Source organism: Quercus suber, unplaced genomic scaffold (assembly GCF_002906115.3).
Source record: "Quercus suber isolate HL8 unplaced genomic scaffold, Cork oak 2.0 scaffold_317, whole genome shotgun sequence".
Taxonomy (NCBI): domain Eukaryota; kingdom Viridiplantae; phylum Streptophyta; class Magnoliopsida; order Fagales; family Fagaceae; genus Quercus; species Quercus suber.
The window spans coordinates 382,897-406,828 of record NW_027069772.1 but is presented as its reverse complement, the minus strand read 5'-3'; the positions used below and the strand labels follow the sequence as shown (position 1 = coordinate 406,828).

At 32.0% G+C, this 23,932-nt stretch overlaps 1 protein-coding gene across 9 annotated transcripts in view; it reads right to left on the bottom strand.

Annotated features, from left to right (window-relative positions):
* Positions 1-16,333, bottom strand: part of LOC112026406 (uncharacterized) — a 71,668-nt gene extending 55,335 nt beyond the window's left edge. For 2 of the 9 annotated variants that reach the window (XM_065782828.1, XM_065782830.1), the window contains exon 1: positions 15,890-16,329. The gene's annotated coding sequence lies outside the window, so the exon portion shown is untranslated. Of the gene's footprint in view, positions 1-10,374; positions 10,851-12,470; positions 12,749-12,861; positions 13,001-13,213; positions 13,272-14,596; positions 14,700-14,798; positions 14,864-15,808 lie in introns of those variants that run through there. The other 7 variants (XR_010632767.1, XR_010632765.1, XR_010632764.1 and 4 more) reach the window with 7 other exon arrangements.
* Positions 16,334-23,932: the final 7,599 nt, after the last annotated feature.

Below are 23,932 nucleotides of genomic sequence, written 5' to 3'. Positions count from 1 at the left end.
ACAGAAAGGTTAATTACATATACATTGTTCAAACTCAAAAAGATTAATTACTTCAAGATTTTTGGCTCTAAAACAACATCATTAATGGTTTAATTCCTTGATTGCTAGAATATGGAAGTATTCAAAAATTAGAGTTCTAGGGAAGGAAGAACGATAAACAAGAAATTTACTAGTGAAACAAAGCCAACAACAAATCCAAAGTCAAAGTTACGAAAAGAACAATAAAGACGAATTTTTTTTTACATTGTACATTAGCTAAATTTTAAGTATGCTTACCTGATTCTTTGGTTCTCCAATAAAGTTTAGTAGTAAAGTTTGGGGTTTTTATTAAAGCTAGAGGCGGTGAAAGGCAACCATGCAATATTAATAGGAAACCCTACTCCCAATTCCAATTAAACTGGGATTAGGATATCCCAATCCCATTTAAACTAGGACTAGGCAATCCCAATTAAGCTAGGATTAGGAAATCCCAGACTAACATCGTTTAAATATATATATATATATATTGACAATTCCAGGAGAGATGGCAATTATAATGTAATAATTTTGGATTGATTGAAGGGGAATATTTCATCAGTAGTAGATGTGGCCAACAGGTCAAGTCGAGTAAATTGATTCAGATAAAAAAATTGGTCATTTTAAATTTTTAAGTGGGTTAGAAATGGGTTAAGTTAATCGAGTTTTGAGTCTAGTCAATGGAATAATAACATAATGGGTTTATTTCATTAACTAATAATCATAACAAATCGTTCATGCACCAAACATAACCAATTAATCATGCAATGAACAACTAATGAACTAATACTTGCATAAAAATATAAAGTAGAAATTTTAACAAAATTAGAAAAAACAAATTGGTCTATTAATTATCTAGGTGGAGTAATATTAAAAAAAAAATTCTCAAATATTAGTCAAAGAGCAGTAAAAAGAAAAAAATTGGACTATTAATTATCTTGGAGGAGAATTAATTAAGCCCCAAAATTTAGGCAATACATGAAAATTTCTGTCTCAATAATCTATCTTTCAGTGCTAGAAATTCAAACACTTGTGTTCTTGTCTAATCTTTGATTGTGTATATTAGTATATTATAAACTAGTCACTAACCCATGTGATAAACCAGATAGTTAGCAAAATATCATTAAGATTAAGTTTTCAAATCAAAGAATCTCTTAGATTACTATAATTTCGTGAAATCATTTGAATGCCATGAACTTTTTTTTAAAATATTGATAAGACTAATCCCTAAAATTGTATACACAAATTGCAGCTTCATGTAAAGTGTCCATTCATAACCCTCACACATGCATAACTTGTGCTAGCTGAAGGAAGGCAACATCACAAACCTCTTACTTATGTGGATTTGATTTGATGCTTTGTTTTTTTCAGCCATAACGTTTTAAAAAAAATTAGTCATTTTTTTTATAAATGTTTTCTATAGAACTATCTCATTGTCCTATGTTTGGTAACAACCTTAATTGAGTTGAAAAATAATTTCTTAACTTCTCTTAGTTAGCTTGTTGTGAGATATGATTTTTTTTCAAAAAAAAAAAAAATAGTGGAAACAATCTTTGAAAATAAGCCACACTTTTTCTGTTGACCAAAAATAGTTTTCCATTGACTCTTTTTTCCTGATACTACCAAATACTAAAAAAATAAGGAAAACTATCTTTATACAAGGCTTTTCATTAAAACATATAGAGCGTAAATAGAACTACATATATTCCAAATCTGATAAGCCAACTCAATGGCAGAAAACTATCTTTATAAAATTATATAGTACATATTTTATATAAACAATTCAAAGAAAGTTTTTAAGAACTTGAGACCAAGAACTTAATCTTAGTAGAATAACATAGCTTTCACTTAATATGAAAGGTAACATATATAGTTGGGTTATGGATTTTACACATTGATTGTCTGTCATTTATTCTATAATTGATTGGTAATGTGAGTCAAGATTGAACTCAAGCTAATGAGTGTCTAAATACTAAACAAAAGGGGGAAAATAAAAGCCTTACCAAGAGAAAATAATAGAAAATTAAGTGAATCTTAGCTTTTCTTGTCTATGATTCTACATTCAAATAAGGATTAAAACCAAGAAAAAAATTCTACAATAAGAAGTACATCACACACAAACAAAAAGAAAATCTAAAATAAATTGCTACAATCTGGAAGAAGGAAGAGAACCATGTGCTAAATGGACTTTGTAATACTGCTAGACCATGTATATACTGTGTAAGAAGAACATCTCCACGTATTAGACCTACAAAATGGACATGGTACAAATTTAAACTAGAAAAGGACCAAAACAGTGGTTCACACAGCAAAAATTGCCCCACAACAAAGAAGGGGTGAGCCTGTTCCCCAAGAGCTCTTGAACCGAGTCCTGGCTGCTCATTCTTATTGGTCTTAGCATCAAGCTAAGCCACATGGAAAGCCTCAGGCTGGAACTCCAAATATCATGGAGGCACCACTTAGGTCCCAGTTGAATAACATTGAGGTGAAGGAATAAAAACAAAAATAGTACAAATCACTCTATTTCATGTAATATTCTCACTCAATTCATTGCTGGCTTTCCCACTGTGGAAAGGTTGACATTTGTAAACGATGTGATGGGAATAAGGTCATCATTCTAACACAAATTACATTGTTTTCCAGTTAAGTTGATTCATAGTGTAGAAAACTTAGAGAACAAAATTGTAAACGTGTACAAATTGTATTATTCTCTTCTTTGGCTTTCATTTGTTGGCTTTTATTCAAAATAGCAAGAATTCTCACTTCTTAAGTTGAAACTTGTAGATTTTTCAATATTTTTAGAATTGAAAGTAACAATTGGTTTATATTAGACGGTGAAGAAATTTATGTTCACAATTGTCCTTTTGCTTTACAAATGTTGACGCCAAAATAATAAAGCACTATTTTTAAGAGGGGTGGTTGGCAGGAGAGTATCAAATCAAAGCTTTAGAGGAAAAAAATTGTCAAACATTGAAATTAGAAGATGAAATCAAGGTGGCCTAATTTTGGTTGCTAAACAAAAGATTTGATTGCTTTTGTTAGATCAGACTATCAAACATTAGATCACAAATGTAAAATAAAACTTGAACGGTACTTAATGTCAACACCATCTAGTCTATCTTTATAAGCCATGCCTCCAAGCCGAAGCCCCTTTTTCAGTTTGGCTTAGGCATTTTTTTGAACACTTTTGAGTGTGAATGATTGACCTCTATTCTCTTTTCATGCGATGAAGAACTACTAGAGTCTATTGATTTACATCATTTATTTCAAGCATTCCACCATTAAAATAAAAATTTTGTAAAGGGAAAAAAATTACAGAATAGAGTCTAAAAAAAAATAAGAAGAGAGATAGAGATAAACCTGGTGGCTGGTGAGGTCAACGATGACAACAAAAAAGGCAACCTCACCCTCTACCACAAATGGGCCAATGAAACTACCAAATATAGCATTGATCTTATGACTTTGTTATAGGAATTAAAACCCAATCCAATGGTGACATAAATTTGCTTACAATGGGACAAGGTAAAGACTTCGAAATACTATTATTTTCTAGGTCAAAAACATAATAGAATCTATCAAAAGGCTTTGTAAAATAGATTGAATTCTGCTTAACTCCTTCTGCTGCTGCAAAACAAGATATAGCCTTATGCTCCAAACCACGATCTTGAGAAAGAAAAAGAGTCCACCCTCCTATGTTGTTCACTTCCTCCCATGCTTGTCTTAAAAAATTCATTCGTAAAATGATGAAGCCAAGAATCATCTTAGCATCCCATCCACCTCTCATCTTACAAATATATAAGAGCTCACCACTAGATTCAATAAGATAGTCATTAGGGATCCGTTTGGATACAGCTTATTGTTGCTGAAAACTGATTGTTGCTGAAAACACTGTAGCAAAATAATTTTTAAATGTATGAATAGTATCGTGAGATCTATTTTTAATATTTTTAATGCGTGAACAGTGCATGAACAGTGCGTGAACAGTAAAATGAAGATTTGAACCCACAAATTCAGCAGTAAACAATACAGAAACAGAAACAAGATCTATTCTTGAAAAGCTTGTCCAAAAGTAAACCTTCCCTCTAAACATTGTTGCAGCAGATATCCACATTGCTCCAAATTCATAATCTTGTTCTTCCAAATCAAATTCAAACACTTGTTCACTAAATTCCTCATCACTGGGTTGGCAAAAATAAAATCTGCATGACGAACCATGAATGATCACTACATAATAATCTTGGTTGGATTCACTTGTTGGTGGGGATAGAATACAAACATCTGAATCCGTAAAGGATTCCAACCATGGGAGCTGCACCACCTCCATCGAAAGAAGATTCAAAAGAGAAAGATCCTTTGAATCAAGATCATTTAGCAACAGCCATTCGTTGGTGCTAGTGCATATCATTTTATTGTGCATCTCAGGAATTGTTATTGGGTAATATTTATCCTTCGATATGTTGAAATTTTTTTGCCTTTCTAGATGTTTGCCATCACGAATTACAAGCCAAGGATAAGATTGAGGGATGATAGGAGGATGAGATTGCATATACTGTTCCATTTTATTTGTAGATTCCATTTCCAAGTCACAGTGTGAAAAAAAAAAAAGGAAAAAAAAAAAAGCGTTGAGCAATTTTTAAAATCACAAAATGAAAAACACGAGGCTAATGAAAATAAATTCAAAATTTTAGTTGATGTAGGGTCTGCTTTTGTAGCCTAAGCCCAAAGGATATGGGTTAAAGGCCCAACGAACCCAGAACAATGAATTTGTAGAGAGTGGATCGAAGGTTTAGGCGCTCGCCGGCGTTCACCAGGCATGAACTACTTTGCTTTTTCTTTTATTGAAAGGTACTAAGACTAATTTACAACTGAGGGATGCTCCTCGGCCCATGGCCGAGGAGGCTTTTCCTTTTTCTCCCACCCCCCTTTACACTTTGCTCACATTTCTTATATATTACTCTCTTCCTCCTCCTGTTGATCATCCATTGGCCTCCCCTCTGGCTGCCTGTCCCATCAGAGGTCATATCCGTGCTCGAGTGGCTCACCCTGATCGATGTTTTCCTGCCAAGGGGTTACGTCCCCATTAATGCGGCTAGGAGGGTTAGGTGAGCGCATTCAATGCCGAGGTGACAGTTCGCCCAGGGTTTGCCCCCTTCTCCATACTTCTGTTGCCAACGCGTGGCACTGGGTCCTCCTCTCCTCGGACGGCAAATGAATCTCCTTTGGGGGGGTGGTCCTTGTGTTTTCATCCTCGGACCCCTCCTGCATCTTCGACGTGGGCCATTTTGGGCCTGGTTTGAAGTGGGTTAAGGCTACCCGATCTTCTGGCCCCACAGTTGAAATAAAAGCTTAATTGGTATAGAAATTCTTATTAAATTATTTTAAATTCAAGAAATTTTCTATAAATGTCACTGTTAACCACCTAATGCACTGGATACCTTTCAACTCAAAATAAAAGGTTGAATTGGGAAGCTCAATATTCTTCTTGGATATACTAGTAAGGATATCATTGTTATTTTAATGGTATATTAGCTAAAAAGGAAAGCTCTCTCCATATATTGCATATCTCTGTCTTTCCCTCGTCATTATACCAATAATTCTTTTTCTCAAAAAAATTGTTATCACACATAATAAGCTAAAAATAATCAAAGAATAGAGCTATCTCGCAATCACTGATCAATGTACTTTATTTTTTCTTGGAATCAAAAGTCATGCGTTATTAATTTTTCAAACTTAATTATGAGAATAACACTAGTAATTTATTATAGTAAAGCAATATTCTTATAGTTCTTTAACATGGTAATATGGTAATCTTTTTTTTTTTTTAACCTAATCTAGTGTTTGACTTATGGGAAACCTAAGCAATCGAATATAACCAAATCTAATATCAGTCAATCAATTCCTTAAACTGTTAAACAACAATAATTTAAGTATAAGGTCGCAGAAAAAATTTAAAAACAGAAAGATTAATTACTTATACATCCCTAACTATACATTGAGTTCAAACCAACATCATTAATGGTTTAATTCCTTGATTGCTAGAATATGGAAGTATTCAAAAATTAGAAGTCAAGGGAGGAAAGAACGATTAACAAGAAATTTACAAGTGAAACAAAGCCAACAACAAATCCAAAGCCAAAGTTACAAAAAGAACAATAAACAAGAAATTTACACTGCACATTAGCTAAATTTTATGTATCTTACTTGATGCTCTGATTCTCCAATAAAGTTTAGCAGAAAAGTTTGGGGTTTTTATAAAAGCTAGAGGCGGTGAGAGGCAACCATGCAATATTAATAGGAAACCCTAATCCCAATTCCAATTAAACTGGGATTAGGAAATCCCAATCCCATTTAAACTAGGACTAGGCAATCCCAATTAAGCTAGGATTAGGAAATTCCAGACTAACATCGTTTATATATATATATATATATATTGACCAGACCTAAAGGCCCTTTTTTTAATTAAAGAGTTTCTCCAACTCTTGGAATTTTGAAAACACACACAGCTCTATTATTTGGAATTCGTTGTCAGCTCTGAGCTGCTCTTCAACCCTCTACGTCCTCCATCTGCACCACCACGAGCATAACTCTCAACCGAAGATGGTATACTTTTCTATGACTTTAAATCTTCTTTTCTTCCTCAATAATTCTTGTGTTGTCTATTTATATTTAAAGCTATAAAGAATTACTTTATTTCATTATTTAATTTAGGGATATGCATGGGTGATCAGGTTGGGTTGGATTGATGGTTTTGCAACTCAATCTACTAGGGTAGGTTGCTGGAATGCACGGACGCGGCTCCAGAGGAGCCGCACCCACGTCCGACTCGGCGGGACGCAGCAACGCAGGAGGGACGTTGCTGATTGTGTGTCCGTGCCGCGTCGGGCTGCATCCTGCCACGTGGATTCTCCGACTCGCGCCGACGCGGCTCAAATCGGGCCGACTCGAGCTGTATCGGCCGAAACCGGTGAAACTGCCGAAATGGCCGGTTCAAGCCGAAACGGCCAAGTCAAGCCAAAATTCAAAAAAAAAAAAAAAAAGTTGCAAAACACACCGGCCTTAACCCCTTTCTCCTCCTTCTTTTTCTTCTTCTTCTTTTCGCCAGAGCCCAGCCGTTCTTTTTTTTTTTTTTTTTTTTTGATAAGTTTTGTTAAATGCCTTCCACTTAAAAGGCTTTACTTTATGTACAGAAGGAAAAGGCTTTATTTTGGTTTTTGTGCTCTCTGACCAAACACGTGAGCCACAGCCACTAAGCCATTTTTTCTTTTTTTAATTTATGGGAAGTTTTACCTACTTAAAAGGCTTTACTTTATGCACAGAAGGAAAAGGCTTTATTTTGGTTTTTGTGCTCTCTGACCAAACACGTGAACCACAACCACTAAGCCATTTTTTTTTTTTAATTTATGGGAAGTTCTACCTATTTTAATACCTCTGTCAGTCATTCAAGTGTCAAAAATTGGTGAGTTGTATTTTAATTTTCGATCATTATGAAATGTTTATAGTTTCAATCTTGTGGGTTATATTTAATTTATGAACATTATATTTTAGTTATTATCTGCTATTGCTCTTCAATTTGGTATATGTTTATATAATGTGAAAAAGTATACTTAGCAATATATTAAAAATATAAATAATAATTTTTTAATTGCCGAGTCCCGCCGCACCCGCACCCACATTTTTCAAAAATTGCCGAGTCCCGCACCCGAGTCCCAAAACACACCCGTGCTGCCTAGGTAGGTTGGATACCCATTACAAGAAGTCCAACTCGGTTGGATTGGATGCATGGTTGAATAGTTTTTTTTTTTTTAATTATTATTATTATTATTATTAAATTGAGCGTTAAAAAAATGCACAACAAATAAGAGTAAATTTAAAACCAAATTTTCCTGAGTATAACACCAAATTAATACAAACTATATGAGAGAACTTAGGGTTCCATTTTATTTAGAAAGATGAGCAAAAAAGTAAATAACAAAATTGAATAATATATTATTAAATATATATATATATATTTAAAATTAAAATATATATTAAATATATGTCGGTCGGATTATGCAGATTTGTGAAATCTTATGACACAAACTTAACCCAACCCCCAACTCGATGAGTTAAGTTGAATTGGGTCAATTATGGAAGTTAACTGCACACTCCTAATTTGGCCTTTTGATTATTATTGTTTTTTCTTACTAAAAAGGTTAATATAGAACCTCAATAAATATGTTCAATCTTTCAAGCAAGATGAAGAAAAGGAAGAAGGGCAAAATGGATCGTGGTCTGAGCTTCCACAAGATGTTCTTTCTCTAGTTTCAGCACACCTCTTTGTTTGGGACCTCTTAGCTTTTCGTGCCATTTGCAAATCATGGCGATTAATTACTCCCATCGATCGGCCACTACTACCTCTAATGGATTCCCCACATTCTCAGTCTCCATGTTTGATCTCCTTGGATAATCACACATGCAAATATTTTCACCCAATACAAAATGACACTTATCAAATGCACATACCAGAATTGCGAGGTGCATCTATTCCTTTTTCAAAGTATGGGTGGCTACTCTTGTCTCAAAAAGATTGTAGTATCTTCTTTTTCCATCCCTTCAACAGGATCAAAATAGAACTTCCAAGATATCCCAAAGAAGATGCATTTCAAATAATGTGTTTTTCTTCTCCTCCAGACTCTATAGACTGTTTTGTTTTTGGAATCACATTCAATGGAGCAAAATTCGGCATCATTAGGCGTGGTGAGGTATATTGGACCATACGCGAATTTATACGGGGATTTGAACCTTATGGTATATCTAGTTGCAGTCCCCTATTATACAAAGGAAAGTGCTACTGGTTAGGTCACGCAGGACGGGTGGGAGTATTTGATCTGCAGAAATACATGAGAGCACTAGATACTAATAATGAATACTTATGTCGATGGGCATATCATTCTTCTATTCTTCCGGAAAAGTTACATGATTCACTCCACAGAAGTTATTTGTTGGAAAGTGCTAGAAAGCTTTTAGCAGTGTTTGAGCTCCACGATAATGAGCCATCTTTTTTCATTTTCTCATTAAATCTCTCCTCGATTGGGCCAAAAATGAAATGGCATCCAAAGAGAAATATGGGAAATAAATTGCTCTATGTTAGTTCTGGAGGTTCTTTCTCAGAATTGGTTGTGATAAAAGGTATGAGAAATATGATTTACATGCCAATAGTTCAAGGCAACAGTAATGTATTCTACTCTTTCAGAACTAAGAAATACCACTACTTTTGCAAAGATCATTCATGTAGGACTTCATCTCACGGAGAAGAACCCATAAACTGCACTTGGATTAACCCTATGCGCATAGATTTGGATGAAGCGTTTGAATGGTGAGAAATAGAACAAATTAAGTTGAAGACTTTTCAAAGAGGCTTATGATTGTTGTTATGAAAGTTTAGTGGGTTAAAGATTAATTTTGTTTTCCAGTATTGTTTATGTCTATTGCTTTGCTTACGTTTTATATATATATATATATATATTGTATTGTATTGTATTATAAACAATTTGAGTTCAAAGGCAGGAAGCTTTCAACTTATTGTGAAATACTGAAATTTAGTTCTTGTTACTTAGTTTTATTTTTAGATTTTGTACAATCGTTTGAAATTGTTATATGTCATGTTTTCTATTGAATAATATGATATCCAACTCTTTTGGAAAAAAGAATTTCATTATGCATTCTGTATTTAGTTGGACATAAGAAGAACATGTTAACCTCACCAAACCTTAAAAAGCCATGAGAAGAATTTAGAATATAAAATCTGCCGGTCTTAAATCTTGAGACCCATTTGATTGATTTAAATGGTAGACCTCATGCTATTGGTCTTAGCTTAGTCTCGTAGTGCCTCGGTCTTGGTTTTGAACTCAGCAAGATCCAAACTTCGTGACAGAATTTAATAGTGGCTGGTTTAGCCATTTAAGGCCATCACTCAGCCCACTTTGACGTGAGAATGAACTAAAAGGGTAGCCACTTTGAACTAAAGAGAAATTTCCCTTCAAAGTGAATATGGTCCTACTTCCAGAAGTCAAAAGTCCCTTACGAGTTACTACTTGGTGGTACTTTTACAGCATACCAGTTCTGAGGAACACATTCTGGTCTCGATGTTGAGACTAGAGCCAAAACTAACTCTACATTTTCACAAATGACTTGGGAGTTATCATGATTCCTGAATCGGACCAGCCAGCTTGAAATATGTTTTAGTTCATGAGCTCCAAATAACCAAAAGGAATGTTCATTGGCAAAGATAATAGAATTAATGGAAACTTGGTTCAACAAACATAGCTTCTCATATTCTTTATCTTGGAATAAGAACATTGAATCTAATGGGGTATTTTCCATAATTATACGGTGTTTGCAAGTATAATTCATCACTTGATCTTTTGGGTAATGGGAAATAATGTATGGATAAATGCCAAGAAAAAAAAATGCAACAAATATTTCTTATCATCTAGTGGCCCTCATATCTCAAGCCTAACTATCATTCAAAAACTAGTCAATCATTCTTTTTGTTTGTATAATTTGGGTAAGTAGTGGCTCCTAAAAATATTGAAAATGGTTCCCAACAAATTCGGATGGCTGATCTTAGGCGGCTGCAGTACAACGAGTAGTTCTAGGACCATAAATTATTCCACAATTTTTTTGTTACTACTCTGACGTGACAGACTATGAGTGGTTAATCATCACTTACACATGGACCCACTATTTTTTCTATATCAATCACACCTTGTCACATCACAATTGTGGCAAGAAGTTGTGAAAATTTAGTGATTCTAGACTTTTTCGCACTATCACTTGCCGATTACCTTCTCCTCCTAATGAACACACAAGCCTTCAGAATGTCAAGAGGCTAGCCAATATCTATATTAGCAGCATAAACAAGTTTCCTTCTTCAAAAATTGATGAATATATATCAAAGTATCCAGCAAAAAATAAATAAAGGAATACATATCAAACATTAGCATATGCTCAAATATGCAATATGTGTAAACCCAATTATGCTCAAATTCTACTTCCTCAAACTCAAGCATCTCAACATCATTAATTTCTTCTAAGGTATCTTCATAAAAGATTGTTTCTAATATACAGTCTCCTCCCTCGTTAAAACTGTAAATAATTTCTTTCAAAACTATTAACAATTGCAAATACATATAAATAACGCAAATAGACCATTAGATATAATTGATAAAGTAATGAAAACTAAACTAAAAAACTACCAAAATCTTAGTTACATCAGTAGATTACATGGCATGAAAACTAAAAGCCATGGACTTCAAATTTAAGCTTAACGGTCCGTTTGGATCGAGAGGGAGGGAAGGAGAGTAGAGTAGAGTAGAGCAAATTTGACTCAAAATTAGCCTATTTTTAGCCAACTCTACTCTATTCCCCTCCACCCCCCCTCAATCCAAACGGGCCATAAAAGCCACTATGGTACCATGGATATACAGTGGTGTAAACAAGAAATGAGACTTCTAATTTGTTTCCCTTTCTTTTAGAACAATTTCTTCGCTTCCAAATTTAAGCTCAAATGCCCTCATACTTCACTTTTCAATATGGAACTAGGCTTCGGTTTTAGAAACGAATAGGATTGGAGGCCCCTTGATATCAATAATTAAGTTAGGCAACCCAATTTCAATTCGAGTGATACAATTCTATTTTGCCAAGCACATTGTTGGCTTGCTTCCTCTATATGGAAGCCAAGAAATTAATTTAAGGAAAAGGAGAAGGGAAAAACAAAATGAAAAGCTTTGTCTGCTTTTGTCAATGTGCTCACGTCCTTGTCTTTTAAACCAATAAAAGGTGAAATTCTGAGTTCAAGACCCACCAGGTGCATGTGTAACTTACCCAAAAAAAAAAACACGTGATAACCTTTTCCTAGGACCAACATAACAGCAATATCAGTTTTAAATTTCTCATTCTTTTCTTTTAATCTTGACTTCTCAATAGCAAAGCATGGCATTAGATTGGCAATAACATAGTTGATATAGCTTCAAATGCATCTATAATCTGCTTTGAGGAAAAAAAATTAAAAACTAATAACTCAAAGATTAAAAATAGTACATTCAAACAACTACTTAGTTACTTACAATCCAAGAACATAACCAACAACAATTTTCTGTTTGGTCTTCCTTATACATCATTTAAGGTAAAAAAATTATGTCCTCAAGGCTCAAACAGTATATACCCTCAAAGTTGAACTCATTACATTTAGGAAACTAAAATTATTTAATTTTCATAAAGTAAGACAATTGTTGGTATCTTCTAAAACAAAATATGAAATTAATTTGTAAATGGAACAATTGCAATTAGCATCTAAACACTGAACAAGGAAGTCAACACAAGACTTACAATGAATACAAAACTCACTTTTTTCTTTCTTTCTTTTTTTTCCTGCAAAATTTATATATTCATAAAAAACTAACTAGGAAGATCCATTTGACAAAAATCAGAACTAATCACAAGTGACTAAGGATGTCCAAATCAACAAAATCCATTTCACCAAAATCACATGAAAGTATAACCAAGTTGAAACATTGAGAGAGTAGATAGAAGACAATTGTGGAAAAAAGAAAAGGGAATAGAGAAAAGAGTAGAATACCCATGGTAGCTTGTTTGAAGACTTGGTCAACCATTTTTATCTCCTCCCCCCCAGCTCACTTTGTCGAGAGAAAAGCTGAGCTTTGATCCAATGGTACACACAACAAAAACAAACCTACATGATATCAATCATCACAAGACCCCCCATAACCAAAACCATAAATACATATGCAAAGAAATATATGTAAAGGGTGTGAATAATGGCAAACCTATAAAGTGATAGCACACCTGTAATGAATGATAGAAATTCTGTCAATTTGCCCAAGTTAGTTAACTTCCCCTTCAATCTCATTGTCAGCCTCTTGTTATTAAACCCTCCAGGTCTTGATAAGCATTGTCATTCTTCCCATCAAACATGGCCATAGTCCTGAATTTCCAAACATGGTCAACATAGGAGAACAAGATTTTTAGTTAAGTATTGTGAAGAACATGAGTTCTTAGAGCAAGAAGATAAGAGAACAATGGTACATTGTTGGACAAAGGAAACAGTTAAAGGTGAAAAAAAGAAAAAAAAAAAGAAAAAGAAAAAGAATGATTAAAGCAAATCCACAAAGCTATCCCTTATCAATATAAGACTCACAAAGGTAATCCCTGCAGCAGCAAGTAAGATTCTCAAATAATTGAAGCAAAAGTGATACCTGTTCATAACAAAAAGAACTACAGAAATTCAATGGTCAGTGGCAAAAGAAAATTAATCAAAGGTAGCATATCCTTAAAAGGCCCCCCAGTACAAAAGTCAGACCTGTTTGGTACGTGTGTTTAAACAACAATTTTTAGTTTTTTTAAAAATATGTGTTGGTAAAAAACTGTGTGGAAATACGTGTAATGTTCTTTAAAAATTGAAAACATGTATTTGAGATGATGTACCAAACGGGCGCTAAACCTTTTGATTTCCAATTTCCAATAAACCATTAGCAATATCATTTAGATTATATAAATCCCAAAGCAACACAAAGAAATGTCTACTATCTAATAATATTTATCCATTCGAGCAGAATAAATTATTAATTTAAAAAGAAGAATACTCTAAACTATGTTATTTTAATCAATCAACATTAACAACAAACACAGCACATGATAATAATTTAAACAGGGGGAAAATTGAAAAGGTCATACAAAAACATAAACTACAAATGCTACTCAGTACCATATCTATCAATCTACATAAGCAACAAAGGCACCAAATTAATAATAGGTTATATTTCTGAATAAAGTAATCAAGTAGATTTTCAATTTATTTGTTAATAAAATAAAAAATAAAAAATAAAAAAACCCTGGAATGTCCTACTGCTCAATTGTGATGATTGTCTATCAAACAAGCTAGGAAGTTCATTTATTTCTGACTCTCATATTCATCACTTATCTGTACATATAGTATTAGGAATAGATAAGTCAGCATTAGAATTATTTCTTCATGGCTACATATCAGTTGAGGTAGAGGAATTCTTTTTTTTTTTTTTTTTTTGGGGCTAATTTGTTATCTTGTTAAATTAAAAGCCTAACAATATCTTTAAAAATTCAAGTTTTACTTAAGTACTCAATTCTCAAAAGTTGTTCAAACAGTATATATCTTCAAAGTTGAAATCATTTTTTAGGCAGCTAAAATTATTTAGTTTATCAGAGTAATACAATTGTTGGTATCTTCTGAAACATAATATGAAATTGTTTTGTAAATAGAACAATTGTAATTAGCATCTAAACATCTCAACAGCAACAATGAATGATTATGAAACTCTTTTTTTACTTTTTTTTCCTGCAAAATTTATATATTCATACTTTCAAAACAAACAAAGAAGATCCATTCACCAAAATCAATACTAATCACAAGTGACTAAGGATGTCCAAATCAACAGAAGTCACTTCACCAAAATCACATGGAAGTATAACAAGTTCAAATACTGAGAGAGTAGATTAAAGAAGATTGTGGAAAAATGAAAATGGAATAAAGAAAAGAGTAGAATACCCATGGTAGCTAGTTTGGAGACATCGTCACCCATTTTTATCATCTCGTCCTAGCTCACTTTGTTAAGACAAGAAGCTGGGCTTTGATCTAACACAACACAAACCTATAGGATATCAATCATCACAAGACCCTCCAAAACAAATACCAAAACCTAAATACATACGCAAATACATATATGTAAAGGGTGTGAATAATATGAAACCTTTAACATTTCATGGATGGTTATTGGACAGGACTTCAGGGTTGCTCAGTTGTTCTTTCTGCACTCTGCACAATTAACAAAAAGATAAAATGCAAGCACTATGGAACCTGATACGTACATTAAATTGAAACTATTGAAACGCTTGACATTCTTGCCTTAGATTCAATTCTTTTATGAGTTTCCACTTTTTCTTTTTCTTTTGCTAGACCGGAAAAAACACAATGAGTTCTTCACAATGATTAAATATAACAATAACTAAGCAATTTGAGAAACCCATATATACATCTCGGTCAGATTTGAACTTAAATCAACAATGATATTTTTTTTTTAACAAGTAAAAATGATATGCATAATTGAATAAAGCAAATCATTAGATAAAATAATAAAATTCATTAGAAATTCACTTTGGCTAGAATGTAAGGTGTTCATATATATATATATATATTGATGATGAGAAACCCCAGAGAACGTGCAGAGCATCCAAGGTGTTCTTATATATTAGGAACAAGGTTGAAACTTGAATGTAAGTATGTAACCACTTGAAACAAACGAAAACTTTAGAGTGAAACAAATACATAATTAAAAAATGACAGTAGAATTAACAAAATAAATTAAAGATCAAATTGTGTTTGACACAAAGGGATAAAAGGAAAGATATATAGAATGAGATTATCTAGCAAAATTAAATGAAAACTTGTCATACTTTCACATGTTCAGTTGCTATATTGTAAAATTGTTCATCTAAAGTTTACTTGTCATAAGAGAATGCAGGAGAAACCAGTTACTCAAAGGAAAGTGAAAAGAAGATTGAAAGCAATTCCAAAACTAAGAATTAAGAAAAACTAATTTCATTGCAGCCCTCTAAAAAACTACTAACATTGACTATAATTTGATCAAGTTGGACACAAGTTTGATGATTTAAGATTTAAGAGAGAGAGAAATATGGAACAAATATACGAGCATCAAATATTAAATCTTCAGCAACAACTTTGTCATCAATACATCGATACCTGGGCTTCAAAGTTGCGCAAACCATGTTAGAGCTGAACCCACTAGTCACTAGCTTCAATCAATCGATCAGTAAATCTCACCTCTATCTCCTCTATCATCCTTCGCCCCCCTCTCTCTCTCTCTCTCTGTGAAACCAAAGCCCGAAGATTGTCCGCCGATTTGTATGTGGGACATGTTTGTTAATCTGGATTTGCTGTGTTTGTGGCTGTTTGGTGGTGGTGGTGTTGGTGGTGGGTAACAGGTGGTGGTGGTGGCGAGTTAGCGACGATAATGGATTGGCTGTGTTTTGCTAGTGATTGCTGGGTGGGTTTGAATCGGTGGTTATGGGTTTAAATCGGCCGGCTGCGTTAAGTTTCGGCGGTGGTTGGATGTAAAATAAGCCATGAAGCAAAATAAGGCTTGTTCGGTTATGGCTTGTTGAAAATTAAAAATTAAAAATATTATAGTAAAATAATTTTTAAATGTTCAAATAGTATCTAAGACTCATTTTTTATGAAAGTTTTTTTTTTTTTTTTGAGAAAGATGAAAATAGAGTTTTGTGGGTTCCATGATAGTGCACAGGACCTACTGAAAAAGCATAAAAGCCACAAAAACGTGCTTATCAAAAAAAAAAAATGCAGACACAAACACAGTTTCAGCATTATCCAAATGAGTACTAAATAGCAGCCACATTCAGCGTTTTTGTGCGTCCAGCGTTTTTTGTGGGGGTCATGTGCACTATTCACGAGACCCACAAATACTTTTTTAGAAAAATAACTTTAAAATTGGGTTTTACGATATTATTCACACATTTAAAAATTATTTTGTTATAGTATTTTTAATTTTTAAAAATAAGCGGTATCTAAAATAGACGCTCTTTTTGCATATTTGGATGCTAATGCATAGTGCCTGTTTTTGTCCTTGGGGGAGGGAAATTTGAAATTTCCCACCAGCGTTTTTGGTTTTCCTTTGAGGTATATCATATGTGTAATGCAACTATTTTGTTAATAGTGATTCTCATAAATATTATAATATAAACCTATTACTCAGACTATGTTATTGTCTATCATTAATGGCTTGCCAGCTTAAACATTACTTTATGATTCATCAATTACAATTACAAGATCATAAACAAAAACAAAAACAAAACAAACAAACAAACAAAACATGATTTTGTAGTTTTACAAAAGCATCAAGTATTATAAGAATAGATCTTGGTTGAACATGGACTAGCAAATTTAAAACAATCCTACTTAATGAGTTCACCCATTATTCTTGAAGGCGACTTAGAATTGGTAATCAATTCCCTGTGCAGTGAAGAGAGGTCCCTTTCTTCGTTTGGACATATTCTTAAGTTAACAAAGAATATGATAGAAGCCAACTATATTTCATTTTCTAATGTTCGTGGTATTGGTATTTTTGTTGCTCATATCCTAACTAAACATACTAGACATGTTAATGGGTACATGATATATTAGAAGCCAATGTTGGCTAAATTTTTCTAATAAAATTTCTCAGGTTCTTTCTAAAAAAAAAAAAAAAAAAAGGTAAAATCTCAAAAATTACATAATAATGCCTAGTTAGCTCAACTAGTAAAATCTCTTATCGTCGAATAAGAAATCTAAGCTTTGAACCCTACCAATGCCAAAAACCGATTGGTGTCTTAGCCTGATGATAGAAAACAATCATCCTGAAATGAATGTTGTAGGTTAAAATTTTACTATATCTATTAAAAAACAAAGTGATAAACCCCAATTATAAATCATAATTACATTTAATTCAAGTTATCTTGCTTGAAACCATAACTAGATTGAAAGCACTAATCTAATGTAAAACCCCACTTTGTTAGATAATCTTAACCCAACCATAATCTAGCATAATTGGGATTGCTAAACTTTAATTAAGATTTGTATTTGTAATTAAAATCATCACAAGGGGCTACCCCTAAGGGATTAGTTTTTGTAATTATTCAATGTGCATGGGACATAGGGGTTATATTCACTCGAGGAGTAATCATGCACTCTAAGAGCCCTTGACACTTATGTTAGCACACGTGCGCACGCGCGCACACACACACACACAAAAACTAAGGGCCTGTTTGTTTTACCATTTCAAATTCACATTTTTACATTTTAAACAACATTACACATATTTTCACACACTTTTTCATCCACACGTATTTCAAAAAATTACAAATAACATTACTCAAACTATTCTACCAAACACCCCCTAAGAGTTTGTTTGGATACCGCTTATTTTGCTGAAATTGAGAACTTATTGCTGAAAGTATTATAGATAAAGGGTAAAAGTTAGTTGAAATAGTACAGCGAGGCTCATGAATAGTATCAAAAAATGTAGTGAGGCCCTTGAATAGTAACAAAAATAAGCTGAATAGTAAAACAATTTTAATTTTTCATTAGTATCCAAACACACACTAAGTGTCTGTTTGAGATCCGCTTATTTTGTTAAAATTGCAAACTTTTTACTGAAAGTATTGTAGATAAAAATAAAAGTTAATTAAAATAGTACAGTGAGACCTATGAATAGTACAAAAAAGTGCAGTGGGACAAATGAATAGTAATAAAAACAAGTTGAATAGTAAAATGAGTTAGCTTTTTAAGTTGGAGCCAAACAGATTTCTAAAAAAAAAAAAAAGTTGGAGCCAAACACACGCTAAGGGTCTGTTTGGGATTCGCTTATTTTGCTGAAACTGAAAATTTTTTGCTGAAAGTACTGTAAATAAAAGTAAATTATAGTTGAAATATAAATAGTACAATAGGATCCATGACTAGTATTAAAAAGTGCAATAAGACCCATGAATAGTAACAAAAATAAGCTAAATAGTAAAATAAGTTAACAAAAAATAAGCTAGCCAAACAGACACTAAATTACAAATTTATTCCTCAACTATAGGGTAGTGGTAAATTTGGTTCATCAAATGTGAATTGTGTGAATTTAGTCATTCAACTACTAATTATATCAATTAAACCCTAAAAATACATAATCAACTCAAATGAATCCAAAATTATAAAAATCAAAATCATACTTAGGATTGATGGAGGGGTTTCATGGATTGGATAAAGGAGCATAAGATCCACTTTTATTAGGAAAAAAAAATTGACAATTACTTTTGTGCATTTAATAATTAATAAAATTACAAAATTATCCATAAAAACATAATTTTATTTTAATTTTGTATAATTTAGATACTCTATATCAGTAGTAGTCCATAATAAATACATACTAATATGAGGTGAGATGTGAATACAAAGTCATATTTATTGATTTGATTATTGATACATATTACCAATTGTAATTTACAATTGGTAAGATTGGCATAGTCATTAGTATCATACGATACTCAATACATATCGTATGATACGTATCATTTTGTACAAAAATGTTTCATGCCGTAAGAGCATATTGAAAGTGCTCATGAATCATACAAGATAGAAATGTGTATTGTACAATACATAGACATATACTTTAAAATGATTTTTTTTTTGGTTAAAATTTGTGTGTGTGTTTTTTTTAATCCATCATGTTGTTAGACTTGTTTTTAACACAAAATTATTATGTCACTTAATTTAGCCCAATTAGATAACATGTACATAATTTTTTTTTCTCTCTCCTACAAAATTTGGACTGCACACTTACACTTCACTTTCATATTTGCAAATTTATTTTCTATTCTATGAATAAGTTATAAATTGACAATATAATTATTTTTTATTTTGTCACTATTTTTATAAGTCTAAGAAGCTATAATGCCAAGAAGAAATATTTTATAAAAAATTACTAAAATAAATTAAAGAACAAGAAGAGATAGTAAATGTTGATGATGATGAATCAAATCTTAACAAAGAAATAAATTTGTAAAATGATGAACATGATGATAACATTGACTTAGATGGAGTTGATTAGGCAAGATGATGAATGTGTGAAAATAAATTATTACTTTAGGTAATTTGTCATGTATTATCACCTTTGAGTTTAATCAATTTGAATGTGTATTTTATAAACACATGTTAATTTAATTTATTTAGCAAGCTTGTTAAATGTTATTACATAAGTGATTAAATTAGTCATTAGTTGAATTTATTCCGAATTTATAATGAATACATCATTTATATATGTATATCTATTTTATAAATTTAGTAAGTGTTGGTATATCTTACGATATACAATACAATACACGATATAAGAAAATAAAAAATTGATTCATGATAAGATTCATGTTTTGACAACTATGAAGATTGGAAGGCAATAAGTTTAGGAACTCCAAAAATTCCACATCCGAGATTTCAGAACTTGTTCTCATGTCAAGTAATCTTGTTAGTCACCACACTTGCAATGATGCACTTCCCACCTACTCAAATTTACACAACATGCCAATTTCGAAGCAACCCTACATGTGAAATTGTAAATGAGTCCCTAAAACGATTACATGTGTTGTAACCTATGAGAATGCCCTTCAACTTGAAATATGATAAAAACTAGTTACTTAGAGCATTAGCATATGAGGGTGTAAACCCCCCAAATTTTTAAATATATATAACTGAAGTTTTTTTTTTTTTTTTTTTTTACCTCACAAAAGCTTACCATGTAAGCTTTGGAGGCCTTACAATTTTCCAAATCATTTTTTTAAAACAATTTTTTTTTTTTTAACTACAAAATACGTGAAACCTTTGAAAACAAAAACAAAAACCGGAGAACCTCTTTGTCCCCAATCAAGCCAAACCAAACCATTCGACTACTTTGCGATATATTACTATCAAACACAGACCCACAAACATCTCTCACCAATTCACGTCCTTCCTCTCTCCTCCATTCGTGACTATGACAAGGTCACGTCAGGTGCTCCAAGATTGGGTATTTTTTTATGGTTATTTGTTATCTCATAAGCTAGAGTGAAAACAAACCACAGTGCATGTATCCAGTTCTTTTATTTTATTTTTCTAAATTTTACTGTGTTTCTTGTGCAATTATATATGTAATTATTAAACAAAGTCTTGAAAATACTCTTTTTTTCTTTTTTTTTCTTTTTCCTAATGGAACCAAATTTGTTAATTCTACTATATAAGTTTGTTGCCTTGCAGTAGCTAACAAATCACTATAGACTTTTTTTGTTTTTTTTCCATTCCTTGCCTTGATTTGTAATCTATATATCTATATATATTATAAAACCGAAGCTTTTGACTTTTCTATGATTTTTTTTTTTTTAAGAGCTTGCCAAGTAGGATTTGAAGCTCTCACAAATTTACACATCAGAAATATTTTTTTTAAAAAAAATTAATAAACTAATTAAAAAACCTCTCTTTCTACTCCAAAAGCAAACCCTGATAAAATTTTGAAACACACCATTTTCTATTTCAATAGTTTTTGTGAGTATACTTAAAGAACCAACGAAGAAACAACAATTAACAAATCAAGCAAAAGATTGTTATCTATCCTCTCTCAAACGCAGGAATTAATTCTTCTTCTATGCTGAAGAAAAATGGCATTCTACTGTAATTAAGTAATTCTTCCTCTATGGCAAGAAAAGCGTTATTCTATATTAATAAAGTAATTCTTCCTCCATGTTGAGGATTATTATACTTTAATAAATTGATAATTAATTTTACACTGAAAGTTTCTAGATATCCCTTTTGTAAATCTAGTTTTTCAATGAGTACGGTGCCCACGTCTAATTCTGATCATAGATTTGATGATGTTTTAATCTTAATCGCTAGTTTAAATTTAATAGAAAACCTGTCACCGATACACTAGGTTAGCTATAAAACCCGAGAGAGAGAGAGAGAGAGAGAGAGAGAGAGAGAGAGAGAGAGAGAGAGAGAGAGAGAGAGAGAGAGAGAGAGAGAGAGAGAGAGGACTTTTACACTTTTACTGTTCTCTAAAGTCCAAAAACATATATATTTCAACATTTGCTTTAAAAGGGCCATAAAAAGGGCCCAAACCCAAAAATCCACCCGAACCAATTTGGATACTATGGCCTTTTGATGGGCAAATTAGAGGACTTTTACACTTTTACTGTTCTCTAAAGTCCAAAAACATATATATTTCAACATTTGCTTTAAAAGGGCCATAAAAAGGGCCCAAACCCAAAAATCCGCCCGAACCAATTTGGATACTATGGCCTTTTGATGGGCAAATTACAACTTACTTATCTGTGGTTTGACTAGAATTTAAATTACCTACATGCAATTTGAAATTTGACGTTTTACCCACTTAAGCTTTGTTCCGTAAAGCTTCCGTAAGCCATCTTTGCATTTGACGTTAGAAAAACAAATTTTAATTAAAAAATATAGTATAAAATAGATCAAAAAACTAGGGTTTAAAATTTTTCAAAAGATGAATGAACATTGCATAAAAAAATTCAAAAAAATACAGATTAATATCAAAACTTCTCTCAAACATAATTCTAATTGCGAAAGATTTTTGTGACAAACCCATCAAAATGAAATAGGACATTTAGAGGTACTAAAATGGTGTTTCCTTGCAGTTTTCATGATATTATTTATGCCAAATTTCTCATTACATTTCTATTATTTATATAATTTTGAAAATCATTATTGAATACTACATAAACAATATCAATTCACAATTATTGTACGTGAAATCCTACTTGATACAACACAAATAAAAAGAATATATTGGTCCAATAGTATCTCTTAAATTAAATGAAGATAGGTGCATAAGATCGTTCAGCTCAATTACAATTTTTTTTTAAGTTCAAGATGTTCACATACAAAATATCTTAATAGAAATAGCATAAAAAATATGTTCATTAGTTTAGGGAAAAAATAACAATAAAAATCTAAACAGTTTAATTTTTATGGAAAGCTAACAAAAGTAAAATCTAATTTTGATTCTAATTGAGTTTTTTTTCTAAACTTTAGTTTAATATATATATATATACCTAGTTAGTAATGAACCGTACATAGTTATGGTATATTATATAAATAACTTATAAATTTGAATTATTTTTAGTTAAAAAAATGTCTCATAAATATAAAATCATTCAAACTCTTTTTTTCTCTAATTATATATATATATATATATATATAGAGTTAGATATATGATTAGTTTTTTTTTTATGGTTTATTTATGTTGGACTTCTCGTTTCCTATACTAAATTAACTCACTTGACACCAAAATTAAAAAACTTAGATTGGATGGGACAAGTGGCGCAAAATTAAACTGTGATTCAAATCCAATTTTTATACTGAACTAACTCACTTAGTACAAAAATTTAAAAGTTTAGATTAGATGGAATGCGTGACACAAAATTATATTATAATTGAATTTCAATTTGAAATCTAATTGGCTAAATATATATATATATATATAACATTTGAAACTTAAAACCAATAGGCTGCAAAGTTCGCATAAAAAATAAAAATAAAAAGTTCCAAAGTTCCATGTATGAAAGCAAAGTGTTTACGGTAAAATAATTAATTAAAAAAAAAATTAAACAAGAGATATAACCAATGCATAGTGAAACTAAACTATATTTTCTGTGAAGTTCTTTCCATCTAGAACAAGCTTCTTTGACAGTCGACAACCTCTATAATTCTTCTCACCATTTAAACCCTTCATCCAAATCTATGTAATTGGGTTTAATCCAAGTGCATTTGGTTGGTTCTCTTCCAAGAGATATACTCTTACTCGAATAATCATTAAAACAGGAGTGGTACTTCTTAGTTTCGGGAGAGTAGAATATGTTATTGTTGTCTAGAACTTTTGGCACGTAAATCCTATTACTTATACCTTTTCTTATAGCCAATTCTAAAAAAGAACCAAAGGATCTAACATATAGCATTTTATTTCCAATATTTGTCACTTTATGTCATTTCATCCTTGTTTCAATCAAGGAGAGATTCCATGAGTAAATCTGAATACTTGACTTAATTTGATTAAGCTCAAACACTACAAAAAGCTTCCCATCACTTTCTAACAAATAACTATTGCATGAATCATCTAAGTGTTCCGAAGGAGTAAAAGAGGAAAGATATTTTCATTGACATTTGTACAGATTAGGATGACTCAAGTATTCATGTGGATCAAACACTCCCAGTTCAGCTGGGAGACCGTCCTCTCGTGGACCCAACCAGTTGCAAAGACCTTTAAATAATAGGGGATTG